This window comes from Rhinoraja longicauda, chromosome 14 (genome assembly GCF_053455715.1).
Source record: "Rhinoraja longicauda isolate Sanriku21f chromosome 14, sRhiLon1.1, whole genome shotgun sequence".
NCBI classification, from domain to species: domain Eukaryota; kingdom Metazoa; phylum Chordata; class Chondrichthyes; order Rajiformes; family Arhynchobatidae; genus Rhinoraja; species Rhinoraja longicauda.
Window position 1 is genome coordinate 41,590,689 of NC_135966.1, and position 12,217 is coordinate 41,602,905.

Consider the following 12,217-nt stretch of genomic DNA (forward strand, 5'->3'; position numbering starts at 1 on the left):
ATATGCAGTTGCCACGTAGACAGATTTTTTCGCCTTATAAAACAAATCCAGATGTTCAAATAATCAGTCAAGGCACAAAAAAACGATTGCTGAAATAAAGGATGAACCTTTGTTAATAAATCAATACTTGCACATGTAACTGATAAATATAACTAACTGGAGTTAATTAAAGGCATCTATGCTTTATCGTAAGCCCATGCCCCAGTTTTAAACCCGGTGGGATAAATCGGGTGCAGACAATGCTGCCGATAGATTGTTCTGGTCTGCATTCCACTCGTAAACTATGCTTTTGATTTTCCACCCAGAACAATTTGAAGGGAAGGGGGAGGGAGAGACTGAGACTGAGACTGAGAGAGAGCGAGCCAACCCACCAGGGATAGCATTCCTTCATTTCCTGCGAGCTTGCTCTAAAGACTGGAACACTTGCACTGCCTCAGACAGCCCGGTGCTCTCTCCCTGCCGTTCAGACGTGTCCTTCTCTGGTATGAGCCTTACCTTGTCGTTTTCCTAATCTATTAAATTAGCTGCAAGTGTGTAAGTATGCAGGCGCGTTGCTAAAGTTAGTGTGCCGCGTGTGTCATTTTTATAACCCTTTTGTTGCTTTGTTCTTTTACTCAGCTTTGCTTTTTGACAATCTATTCTTCTTATTGATGCTCAATTCCTAACTATCGCTCCTGCATTTCACCTTTGCGTTTGCTTTTATAATCTTCGGTTATCTTTAAACGCCTTGTAACTGTTAGCGTTACTTATTACCGCTGTTCCTTTTTTTAAAATCATTTCTAAAGATTTTTTTTCCTAGGAAGGACATAAAATTCCTTGTCCTTTGGTAGACTGGACATTGGGACCACATAGTTTTACAGATCTTTTATGAGTTTCATTGTTTATTTTGCAGCCTTCAAGAATCCCGTTAGGAAGCAGGTGGTTTAATCTATTGGAAAATCTGGGGTTCTTTTTTTTTTGTTGGTTTTTTTTGGGGGGGGGAGGGGGGAAGGAAGTTAAACTCTCAGAAGTGAGTTTTGTTCTGCGACGAATGGAGGGAGAGTCAGTCAGACTGTGCATTCCAGGGCTGGGTCCGAGTAGTGGGGGTGGAATCTGTAAATGAGATTGGGGTTGTGGATGGGGGCAGATCGACGAAGGGTCAATGGTAATCTGTTTCCACGAAGACAAACAAGAGACCGGGGGCGAGGAGAAAGACTCCTTTCCTCCGACAACAAAGAGCCCCTCCCATTGCATCTTTGTAGAGACCGTCGGCTGCGATTAAAACTTCTTTTGATGTGTTTCTAGGCTTTCATTAGTGGCAGCGAACTCAGTCTTCGCAATGGATCACCAGTGTTGCATTTAAAATCTAATATTTTTGTTAACTAAAACACCCTTCTCAAGAGCGCCCACTACAAAGCTGCTCCTTGACAATGTTGAATGACTTTAGATGCGGAAGTTTGAGAGAGATTATTAGGCTTTAAACGCAAGGAAGATTTCTAAAATGTGTCTGCATAGTAGCTTTTAAATCTACGCCTTGTACAATTAAAAACAAGACGTGGTTCGGGTGCATGGAAGCACGGGTTCGCTCTGCACTGATGCGTTTCGTCGGTGCTGGCGGTGGATAGGGGCAGGGACAGGTTGTTGTTGAGCCCAGTGGTTTTGGGGTGCTCTGTGGTTTGCTTGTGAGGCATGAATGTTGCAGCTGGAGGAGTCGCAGCAGGTGGCTGCAAGCTGGGGCTTCTGCAGCTGGAGACCGGGGCTCATCGACGTCACTTAAATGGCATGAAAGGGTTGGGGAAAGATTCGCCTTATTCAGTTCATCGCATCGCCTCTTATAAAGAGGGCCGCGAATCAGTCCAGTCGTTTGCTTCCCCTCGCCCACCCCCTCTCTCCCTCCCTCCCTCCCTCCGCTTTGAAATCCATATTCAATTCCCCTTTGACAGCTAGTAGTGAATATTGAAAAGACACAAAACACTGGGAGACGGTGTATGGGCAATAGATACGAAATGTAATGGGGATGAGCCAACGCCCGGGTCTAAAGCGCATTTGCACTGTCTGGGGATATCTGGAGCAACTTGTGTAGGATGGAACTGCAGATGCTGGATGACACCGAAGATGGGTATAAAATGCTGGAGTAACTCAGCGGGCCAGACAGCATCTCTGGAGAAAAGGAATAGGTGACATTTCGTGTCGAGACCCTTCTTCAGACTCAATCTTCAGTCTCGACCCGAAACGTCACCTATTCCTTTTCTCCAGCGACGCTGCCTGTCCCGCTGGGTTACTCCAGCATTTTGTGTCTATCTGCAGTACCAACTACACTCAACAACTGAATTCGCTTGGATATCACTGTGTCTCTGGGACACACAGCGTAGGGCAGGGGAGGAACACTATACAGTTGTGTGAAGGCTAACTCACTGATTTAGTTGTGCGGTGCGAAAACGCAGGAGATGGGTTTCTGTAAAGGGAGGGGGCTGGGGGGGGGGGGGGGGATAAGCACAAAATCCCGGTCTCAAAATTCGCAAGCTTGCTTTTTGTTGTTGTGCATTTGCTGGTAATTAGAAAATATAATATAAGGAGGTGGGACGAAGAGGCAATCGGGCTGAGCCTTGGGGGGGGGGGGGGTCTATGAGCCACGAATGCGGCATTGCCGACAGCACAACAAAACCGAGCTACTGCGAGAGGCGGTTCGTGGCTTAATTCCTCTCCAATGAGCTCATCCATTTGCTCCTGTTGAGAATGGGAGATCCCAACTCTCTCTCTCTGCAAATGAGGGAATTGCACAAGACGGCGTTTGCAAACTGTGGGCCCTTGCAATGTCCTTGGCAAAACACCAAGTGCTGGAATAACTTGGTGAGCCAGGCAACATCTGGCCGAGGGAAATGACCAGGCACAAGGAACCTTGCATTGGAAGGTGCTGCAGATGCTAGTTTACACCGAAGATAGACACAAAATGCTGGGGTAACTCAGCGGGTCAGACAGCATCTCTGGAGAAAATGAACAGGCGACGTTTCAGGTCGAGACCCTTCTTCAGGCTGGTGTTTTGCTCAAGATTCCACAGCTGCAGTACCTTGTGTCTTGCGGTGTCCTAGTCTCATTGTGTAGAGCGGAACCACCCGCAAATACAGGAGGGGTGGCAAGTTTGGTCCAGAATCCCACAGGGTGAATGGGTTGCTCACTTTGCATTTGTATTAATTTAAGTTTCCCTGTAATTCAGACAGCAGTTTGCTATCAGAGGTTGCAAGAACACCGCTGAATTTAACTTCTGTTCACATTGTGCCCTTGACTTCCGAAAGCAACCAGGTTCATGTTAGCCCTGGGAGGGGAAATCAGCGGGCGAAGAGCGTTTCCTGTACCTTTCCGAAACCCCTTTCACAAGTCAGATGATAGTGTTTACTCAGTCCTTGATCTCAGACACGCTGTAGCCCGAGACTCGCGAATAAAAACATCTGTGTTACTTACATCCGTGGCGAAAGAATTGGACCTGAACGTATTAACTGTTTCTCCCACCTTAAATGCTGCCTGACCTGATGAATGTTTGCAGAGTTTTCTGATTTTTTGTTTCAGATACAGCTGCAGTTCTTAAAAACATTTTCATTTCTTCTCCCAACATTGGGCTCGCTTAATTCTTCAGAAGATTTGTAAATGAATCGACTCTATACAAAATGTCCTATATGCTGGGGTATTTGTTTTGCACCTCTCTGTCTGAGAAAGTACAAGCATGTCAGTCACGGCCAATCCTCACAGACCTCTCCTTGTTAAAAAGCTCTGAACTCAAATAAAGAACGATGTTAGGACGAGGATATCTCTGACCTTCGCTGTAATATTGACAAGAACGTTTATGGTCTTTTCATTGGGATGCAAGGCACCATGCCCACTTTCTTCAGCGTTGTGTCCCTTGGTGTCCCTGGTCTGAGACGCCTCTTTTGCTGTCCTGCACAATTAGTCTGGAAAATATATATTTTACATTTTCAACTGTATTTTGTGTGGAAGTGGGAATTTGGTTTTTGGCATAATTATACCAGGCAAGAGGATGTTCAAAGCATTGCATTATAGTTTTGCAGCTGCCATTGATGCATATAATTATGCTACACACTGTTGATTATTATAACCTTGGGTACAAAACATGTCTTCATTGAGGCCATTGAACACACGAACAAATAAACACATTCATTGTGATTAATGATTTAACATTAGTAGACAGAAATTATCTCTGAAACGTGATATTATTTCCTTTTTATGGGGTGTCATTGTGATTTGTGTTTATGCAAAGTAAGGGCATGTATTAATGCAAAAGTGCCAGAATAACTCAAACTCACCAATACACCTGGTAGATTAAACTTTTGAGGCAAATGTTTATGCTCCATAACTTATATAGTCAGCATGCCAAATATCTCTCTCTAACATCCACAGCAACATCATTAAATGGAGACACAATGAACTGCGGATGCTGGAATCTTGAACAAAACTCTAAGAGCAGGACTAACACAATGGGTCAGGCAGCATCTGTGGAGGGGATGGACGGGCGGCGTTTCGGATCGGAGCGCTTCTTTAATGTTGACTATATTCAACATTAAAATGTTGCGTTAACATGAATATTTAAAAATCCTGGCCATGCAGCTATGTAAACATAGGCATTATCTTAATTTGAATAGTGAAATGATTTTGGGCTTTTCAATTCTTTCAACGCAGTGAAAAAATATTTCTGCCATTTATGCATGACAATAAATCAAATCATTGAGCTTGTTGCCTCTGATGTTCAAATATTTCAAGTAAAATTACAGTACATCTGCTGAGTAAAAATTTGGACATGTTAGTGCATTCTCTTCTGATTCTGCAAGTACAGGCCAGTTCTGTATAGAACTGCTTAAAGCAAACATTTCAGTTTCATTTCTTCTTCAGTCTGAAGAAGGGTCTCGACCCGAAACGTCACCCATTCCTTCTCTCCTGAGATGCTGCCTGACCCGCTGAGTTACTCCAGCATTTGGTGAATAAATACCTTTCAGTTTCATTTGACTTATTGAATGTTTCCTTTTCACTTACAATGTTTTTATTTTCACTCGTGAATTGATCATCCAACGTTGTTGTGAATTCAGCTCACCGTGGATCTCGGTGTTGACTTCAAAGAATACATCACTAAAAGTAGTCGTCAACAGAAAAACTGAGATTCTCTTTAGCACTGTGTGGTGTCAACCTTGTTCATGCTGAAGCAGGTTTCTACAGTGTTGGTGATAGCCATGAATTGGAATTGGTTCCCGCTCCATCTGTGAGGAAAGATCGATAGCTGTCAACGATGGTTCATAAATATATTAATGGGTAATGTAACAAGAGCTGATTGTCAAGTAGCAATAACATCAATGCTAAAGGAATTTCCACTTTTGAGATTCTTGTTCAATAGACAATAGACAATAGACAATAGACAATAGGTGCAGGAGTAGGCCATTCAGCCCTTCGAGCCAGCACCGCCATTCAATGCGATCATGGCTGATCACTATCAATCAGTACCCCATTCCTGCCTTCTCCCCATACCCCCTCACTCCGCTATCCTTAAGAGCTCTATCCAGCTCTCTCTTGAAAGCATCCAACGAACTGGCCTCCACTGCCTTCTGAGGCAGAGAATTCCACACCTTCACCACCCTCTGACTGAAAAAGTTCTTCCTCATCTCCGTTCTAAATGGCCTACCCCTTATTCTCAAACTGTGGCCCCTTGTTCTGGACTCCCCCAACATTGGGAACATGTTATCTGCCTCTAATGTGTCCAATCCCCTAATTATCTTATATGTTTCAATAAGATCCCCCCTCATCCTTCTAAATTCCAGTGTATACAAGCCCAATCGCTCCAGCCTTTCAACATACGACAGTCCCGCCATTCCGGGAATTAATCTAGTGAACCTACGCTGCACGCCCTCCATAGCAAGAATATCCTTCCTCAAATTTGGAGACCAAAACTGCACACAGTACTCCAGGTGCGGTCTCACCAGGGCCCGGTACAACTGTAGAAGGACCTCTTTGCTCCTATACTCAACTCCTCTTGTTACGAAGGCCAACATTCCATTGGCTTTCTTCACTGCCTGCTGAACCTGCATGCTTCCTTTCATTGACTGATGCACTAGGACACCCAGATCTCGTTGAACTCCCCCTCCTCCTAACTTGACACCATTCAGATAATAATCTGCCTTTCTATTCTTACTTCCAAAGTGAATAACCTCACACTTATCTACATTAAACTGCATCTGCCATGTATCCGCCCACTCACACAACCTGTCCAGGTCACCCTGCAGCCTTATTGCATCTTCCTCACAATTCACACTACCCCCCAACTTAGTATCATCTGCAAATTTGCTAATGGTACTTTTAATCCCTTCGTCTAAGTCATTAATGTATATCGTAAATAGCTGGGGTCCCAGCACCGAACCTTGCGGTACCCCACTGGTCACTGCCTGCCATTCCGAAAGGGACCCATTTATCCCCACTCTTTGCTTTCTGTCTGTTAACCAATTTTCTATCCATGTCAGTACCCTACCCCCAATACCATGTGCCCTAATTTTGCCCACTAATCTCCTATGTGGGACCTTGTCGAAGGCTTTCTGAAAGTCGAGGTACACCACATCCACTGACTCTCCCTTGTCAATTTTCCTAGTTACATCCTCAAAAAATTCCAGTAGATTTGTCAAGCATGATTTCCCCTTCGTAAATCCATGCTGACTCGGAACGATCCCGTTACTGCTATCCAAATGCTCAGCAATTTCGTCTTTTATAATTGACTCCAGCATTTTCCCCACCACTGATGTCAGACTAACTGGTCTATAATTACCCGTTTTCTCTCTCCCTCCTTTCTTAAAAAGTGGGATAACATTTGCTATTCTCCAATCCACAGGAACTGATCCTGAATCTATAGAACATTGAAAAATGATCTCCAATGCTTCCACTATTTCTAGAGCCACCTCCTTAAGTACTCTGGGATGCAGACCATCAGGCCCTGGGGATTTATCAGCCTTCAGTCCCATCAGTCTACCCAAAACCATTTCCTGCCTAACGTGGATTTCCTTCAGTTCCTCCATCACCCTAGGTTCTCCAGCCCCTAGAACATTTGGGAGATTGTGTGTATCTTCCTCAGTGAAGACAGATCCAAAGTAACGGTTTAACTCGTCTGCCATTTCTTTGTTCCCCATAATAAATTCCCCTGCTTCTGTCTTCAAGGGACCCACATTTGCCTTGACTATTTTTTTCCTCTTCACGTACCTAAAAAAACTTTTGCTATCCTCCTTTATATTATTGGCTAGTTTACCCTCGTACCTCATCTTTTCTCCTCGTATTGCCTTTTTAGTTAACTTTTGTTGCTCTTTAAAAGAGTCCCAATCCTCTGTCTTCCCACTCTTCTTTGCTATGTTATACTTCCTCTCCTTAATTTTTATGCTGTCCCTGACTTCCCTTGTCAGCCACAGGTGTCTCTTACTCCCCTTAGAGTCTTTCCACCTCTTTGGAATAAATTGATCCTGCAACCTCTGCATTATTCCCAGGAATACCTGCCATTGCTGTTCTACCGTCTTCCCTGCTAGGGCCTCCTTCCAATCAATTTTGGCCAGCTCCCGCCTCATGCCTCTGTAATCCCCTTTGCTATACTGTAATACCGACACTTCCGATTTTCCCTTCTGCCTTTCCATTTGCAGAGTAAAACTTATCATGTTGTGATCACTGCCTCCTAATGGCTCTTTTACCTCTAGTCCCCTTATCAGATCAGGATCATTACACAACACTAAATCCAGAATTGCCTTCTCCCTGGTAGGCTCCAGTACAAGCTGTTCTAAGAATCCATCTCGAAGGCACTCTACAAACTCTCTTTCCTGGGGTCCATTTCCAACCTGATTTTCCCAGTCTACCTGCATGTTGAAATCTCCCATAACCACCGTAGCATTACATTTTTGACACGCCAATTTTATCTCCTGATTTAACTTGCACCCTAAGTCGAGGCTACTGTTTGGGGGCCTATAGATAACTCCCATTAGGGTCTTTTTACCCTTACAATTTCTCATTTCTATCCATACTGATTCAACATCTCCTGATTCTATGTCACCCCTTGCAAGGGAATGAATATCATTCCTTACCATCAGAGCAACCCCACCCCCTCTGCCCACCTGTCTGTCTTTTCTATACGTTGTGTACCCCTGAATATTCAGTTCCCAGCCCTGGTCCTCTTGTAGCCATGTCTCAGTGATCCCTACAACATCATACTTGCCCATGACTAACTGAGCCTCAAGCTCATCCACTTTATTTTTTATACTACGCGCATTTAAGTACAACACTTTAACTTCTGTATTTACCTCCCCTCTCACATCGTTCACAATTGGCCCTGCCCTTAATTTCTTTTCCGCTCTAGAACTTCTGTTCCCATTCTTCCGAGAGTCTTTTGCAATATCAATTTCCAAAGCGTATCTCGAGACACCAATAGTAGATACTGCGAATGCATCAATGAAACCTTAAGTATTACTGATGGTCACAGATTTAAAGTGCTGTAGCTGACAAGTTATAATATGTGGGCAGCAAGAGTCCAAATGGCGGTGTTTGTAATTGCTGCATAGTAATGGTCTCCCATATGAAAAAATATTTTCTTTCGTATCTCCCAAAATATTTTCTTTTATATATCATTATTAATAATTTTATATTATATGGACCACTGAGGAATAGTGTGCCCTTACAGAATACCTTCCACATCATTGGATTTTTGCCAAAGTGCTTCAGAGAACTATACAGGCGTTTGGGTGGGCAAGGGCAGATTAGGGCCAGTCAGTATGGTTTTGTGCGTGGGAGGTCGTGTCTCACAAATCTGATTGATTTGTTTGAAGACGTGACCAAAAAGGTTTGAGGGCGGAGCTGTGGATGTTGTGTACATGGACTTCAGTAAGGCGTTCGACAAGGTTCCGCATGGTAGGCTGCTCTAGAAGGTCAGATCGCATGGGATCCAAGAAGAGATAGCTGAATGGATAGCACATTCGCTCCATGGAAGGAAGCAGAGGGTAATGGTGGAAGGTTGCTTCTCTGACTGGGTCCCTGTGACTAGTGGTGTGCCTCAGGGTTCGGTGCTGGGCCCATTACTGTTTGTCATCTACATCAATGATTTGGATGAGAACATACAGGGCAAGATTATCAAGTTTGCTAATGATACAAACGTTTTGCAGATAGTGAAGATATCGTGGTTGTAAACGATTGCAGCAGGATCTGGATCAATTGGCCAGGTGGGCAGACGAATGGTTGATGGAATTTAAAACAGAGAAGTGTTGTATTTTGGGATGTCAAACAAGGGCAGGACCTACACAGTAAATGGTAGGCCTCTGGGTAGTGTTTTAGAGCAGAGGGATCTAGGAGTACAGGTGCATGGTTCCTTGAAGGTCGAGTCGCAAGGTGGTCAAAAAGGCTTTTGGCACTTTGGCCTTCATCAGTCAGAGTATTGAGTATAGAAGTTGGGAGGTCATGTTGCAGTTGTATAAGATGTTGGTGAGACTGCATTTAGAATATTGTGTTCAGTTCTGGGCACCATGTTATAGGAAAGTGATTGTCAAAGTGCTTGAAAGGGTTCAGAAAAGATTTACGAGGATGTTGCCAGGTTTAGATGATGTGAGCGATAGGAAGAGGTTGAGTAGGCTGGGTCTCTATTCCATGGAGCGCAGGAGGATGAGGGGAGATCTTATAGAGGTATACAAAATCATGAGCGGAATAGATTGGATAGATGCACAGAGTCTTTTGCTCAGAGTAGGGGAATCGAGGACCAGAGGACACAGGTTCAAGGTGAAGGGGAAAAGTTTTAATAGGAATCCGAGGGGTAACTTTGTCACACAAAGTGTAGTGGGCGTATGGAACAAGCTGCCAGAGGAGGTAGTTGAGGCTGGGACTATCCCATCCTTTGAGAAACAGACAGGTACATGGATAGGACAAGTTTGGAGGGATATTGACCAAGCGCAGGCAAGTGGGACTAGTATAGTTGGGACATTGTTGGCTGGTGTGGGCGAGGTGGATCAACAGGCCTGTTTCCACACTCTATCACTCTGATTCTAAAAAAGATTAATGGTCAAATATTGAGGGAAATGCATTTGAACCTTTTCTGCAAGATCTCAAAAAATATATTGATAAACTAAAATATTTTCATCTCTTTGGTTAATGAGCGTTAATTAATTGTTAAACAAAGGGTTTCTCCCCGCTGTAAAGGAAGTTGATGCCTCAAATGGTTAAGTAGAAAAATGGTCCTGCAGTAGCTGCCGAGCTTCTGTGACCAAATCCTGAGCTGTGCTTAGAATTTATAGTTTAGAGATACAGCTCGGAAACGGGCTTTTCAGCCCACCGAGTCTGCAATGACCAGCAATCCCCACACATTAATACCATCCTACACACACTAAGAACAATTTACAATTTTGCCAAGCTAATTAGCCTACGGACTTTGGAATGTGGGAGGAAACAGGAGCTCCCGGAGAAAACTTACATAGGTCACTGGGAGAATGTACAAACTCCATACAGATAGCCCCCGGGTCGCTGGCAGCAACTCTACCGCTGCGCCACCGTCTTGCCCTGTTTGTTATTTGAGGAAAGAATGAGGCTTCATTATTAATTGGCCAGTTCAAGTCACTTAATTGCACATTTTATAAAACCGGCCCTGTAGGATGGAGACTATTGAAATGATATGGTTTAATCTTGACCCAAAATACTGCCAAGAAACTTATAAATCGCCACACTGTGTAACCCATTGTATTATTTTACAACGGATGTAGTGGTGAAGATAATAAGCAGTGTTTTCCACCTCTTTCAGCTCCTTGATATAAGAAGCTCTCTTTAATAAGTTTCACTCAAGTTAAATATCAATCGCCTGTATGAATAATTTGCTCTGAAGGGGAATTGACTTGGAAATATTGACGGCTTGTATCTTCACAGGAGCTGCTTGATTTGCTGAGTACTGCCTGCATCTTCTGTTCCTATTCTATATTTTTAGCGCCTGTGGTATTTTGGTTTTGCCTCAATGTGCGCCGAACATTTTTGTCTATTTTTTAAAATAATTGAGTGTTTGTTGGTAAGAGTTTAATCACAAAAGAAAATAAATAAGTAGAGATATCGATGCGAGTTTGAAGTTCATATAAGTTAAGGAGTTTGGACTCTGAGGGAATTTTATAATAGGATCCAAACAGCTAGGGTTCAGATTGAAGTGACGAGCTCTAAATGTTTGCCTTGAAAGGATTTTCTGAAACCAGTGAAATTGTAGATGTGGCGGAGATTACCACCCTATACAGCAACAGCTGGTGGGGAATTCATTTGATGTACTGGTCTGTAAACTCACTTTGACATTTTGTTATTCCAAGATAAATACACCCAGATCTTGTTTTCGTGACTGCAGTAATCCTGTCAGTGTGGACCATTCTTGCATGTAAAATGCTGAAATAACACTCCCTTGGACAACAGGAGGAGTTTTTCAACTGAAAATAAACATGTCTGATCCAAACCACTGAAACAACTGAAGTGGCTGAGTCTGGAACAACAAATCACATCCATCTGCATTATATGATTTTTCTTAACAAATTAATCACCAAAATTGTATTGATCTCAAGGAAGTCATTGGTCCAGTCCATGAGTCACCTTTGCATCTGAAAATATCAAATATGTCCCATGCTGTGAATGTAATTTATCCCCCTGTCTTGTATGAATCTAGCTCTGCAATTATTAGATAGGCATACAGTATGGAAACGGACCCTTCAGACCAACAGGTAGACACAAAATGCTGGAGTAACTCAGCGGGACATGCAACATCTCTGGAGAGAAGGAACAGTCGAGACCCTTCTTCAGACTTCAACTGCTCCCCTTCAGACCAACATGTCCATGCCGACCATGATTCCTCATCTAAGCTAGTCCCACATGCCCACATTTAGCCCATATCCCTCTAAGCCTTTCCTACCCATGTACCCATCCAAGTGTGTCATAAATGCTGTTAAAGTACCTGCCTTAACTACCGCTTCTAGCAGCTCGTTCCATATACCCACCGACATCTGAGTGAAAAAGTTGTTGCTCAGGTTCTATTAAATCTTACCCCTCTCACCTTAAATCTCTTTCTCAACTAGACCTCTGTCTGCTGGTTCTTGATTCCCTTCTCCTACCCTGGGTAAAAGTCTTTATGCATTCACCATATATATTCCTCTCATGATTTTACACGTCTCGGATGATAAAATATTTCTGATATTTTACATCACAAATTATCTCTACCTTCTTT

The 12,217-nt window shown here is 43.4% G+C and overlaps 1 protein-coding gene across 2 annotated transcripts in view; it reads left to right on the plus strand.

Moving 5' to 3' along the window:
- The first annotated feature begins 323 nt into the window (after positions 1-323).
- sparc (secreted protein, acidic, cysteine-rich (osteonectin)) overlaps positions 324-12,217 on the plus strand; it is a 29,258-nt gene continuing 17,364 nt past the window's right edge. Inside the window, exon 1 of one of the 2 annotated variants that reach the window (XM_078411756.1) lies at positions 324-482. The gene's annotated coding sequence lies outside the window, so the exon portion shown is untranslated. Of the gene's footprint in view, positions 535-12,217 lie in introns of both variants that reach the window. The other variant, XM_078411757.1, reaches the window with a different exon arrangement.